Here is a 2,192-nt window from a genome sequence, read left to right as displayed (position 1 = left end):
CACACACACACACACACACACACACACACACACACACACACACACACCCCAGAAGTGGCCGTCTACCCTCTATTCCACACTTCTAATCCCTGGAAACTGGTTTCAGTTTTTGCCAAGATGGATGTCAGGCCAGAATGAAAACCAGAGTCGTTTATCTTTACCACGGCGTTTTCTTCTTCTCCCGTGGCCAAAAGTTATGAAGATAGGTGACTTCTAATCAGAAAATGCCCCTTCCAAAGCTATCAGCCTCCCGGGTTTGCTGATAACAAGAAAGACTTAACCTCAGAGGCGTGGAAACTCGCTGAGGATGGATGAGGAGGTCTGTAAGACGCAGACAACAGGGCTTTGCAGAGTGGGTTAGAGCAGAGGGCAGGACTGTCTAGCCCAGACTCAAGCGCCTTTCGTGTCTTCTCTTTAGGTAAAAGGTGAGGGCACCCGAGGGCACTCCAGGCACCTTTTCAATTAAGGGCAGGAGCCAGAGAACAAGCAACCATGACGGATTTCTTCCTCTCCTCTGCTCATTGAGGAGATGAATTCTCTTTGAAGCCAGAAGGCCCAGTCTGCTCAATAAGAAAAGCTGCCTGCTCTGAGGGAGCTTGCTGGGGCCTGGGGTAAACAGTGAATGGCTGCGAGCACTTCTGCCCACCTTGGTGAAACTAGGTGTGTGTCCTATTGAAAGGCACAGGTCTGGAGATTTGTGGACAGTGGTTTGGCAAGCACTGGAAATTTCTAATTCATTGTTGTTCACTCCTCTGGTTTTGGCCTGGGGTCTTGAAGTTGCTTTTTTTGTTTGTTTAATTTTGATTTGAGGCAGGGTCTTGCCGTAGAGCCCTGGATGGCCTCCAACTCACAATCCTCCAGCCTTAGCTTCATGAGCTTGGAGATGCTTCTGGGGAGACAAAGAACCGGCATAATGTCTGCTGCTGGTGTTGCTGCCATTTGACTGTGGATTGACAATAATTGCTGGGCATTCCAGTTCCCTCCCAGCTCTGCCACTGCCACCCTAGCTGTCATTAGTTTCCATCTACCAGAGTGAAATGACAAATAAGACAAGAGGACCTAGCTGGAAGCAGAAGAAAGAAAGGAAGAAAGGAAGGAAGGAAGAAAGAAAGAAAGGAAGGAAGGAAGGAAGGAAGGAAGGAAGGAAGGAAGGAAGGAAGGAAAGAAAAAGAAGGAAAGGAAAGAAGGAAGGAAGGAAGGAAGGAAGGAAGGAAAGAAAAGAAAAAAGATTGTCACCCAATAGCAAAGTTGATTCATGAGAGCTGACATGGGGAAAACATTACTGTAAAGAGCTGATGAAGGCCAAGGAGATGTGTGCTTATAGCCTGGTCTAAACATCACACGAAGCCTGGGGTGATGGCTCAGTTGGTAAAGGCACTTTCAGCCAAGCCTGATGGCCTGAGTTCAATCCCTGGGACCTACTTGGTGGAAGAAGACAGCTGACTCCTGAAAGCTGTCCTCTGACTCCTGTACATGTACTGTGGTATATATTCAAGTGATAAAATAAATAACTTTAACAAAATGAAAAATGAGCCACATGTGAGCCCTCCCGAGCATGGTGGTGCGCGCTTTTAATCCCAGCACTCAGGAGGCAGAGGCAGGCGGATCTCTGTGATTTTGAGTCCAGCCTGGTCTACAGAGGGACTTCCAGGACAGCCAGGGCTACACGGAGAAACCCTGTCTCAGAAAGCAAAACAAAAACAAGCAAAAGAATCCTGGCACTGGGGAGGTAGAGGCAGAACGATCAGGAGTTTAAGGCCTGCTATGGTGAAAATGATTTTGAAGTCATCCTGGGCTACACAAGTCTCCATCTCAAAATAAAACAACACACACAACAACCGTGTAAAAATCCCAGCAATATGTACAGTGTTTATGTATTAGTTAGAAATAAACTTAACTTTAATTTTTTTTTAAGAGGGAAAAGTAATTAATCAACAACTTTCTTTAAAGTTGTAGGTAATTTTGAGTCCAATCTAACCTCTTGTCAGTGTGTACAGATCTTCCTGCAATGGTTAAAACTTTTTTTTCACAGAATACTGATGTTCTCAGAATCATGACAGAAGACACACACACACACACACACACACACACACACAAACACAAACACACATACATACACACACACACACACAAACACACATACACACACACACACACAAACACAAACACACATACATACACACACACACACA

Source organism: Psammomys obesus, unplaced genomic scaffold (assembly GCF_907164565.1).
Source record: "Psammomys obesus unplaced genomic scaffold, mPsaObe1.curated_primary_1811, whole genome shotgun sequence".
NCBI classification, from domain to species: Eukaryota; Metazoa; Chordata; class Mammalia; order Rodentia; family Muridae; genus Psammomys; species Psammomys obesus.
The sequence above is the reverse complement of the archived record's forward strand: the minus strand, read 5'-3'. Positions refer to the sequence as shown.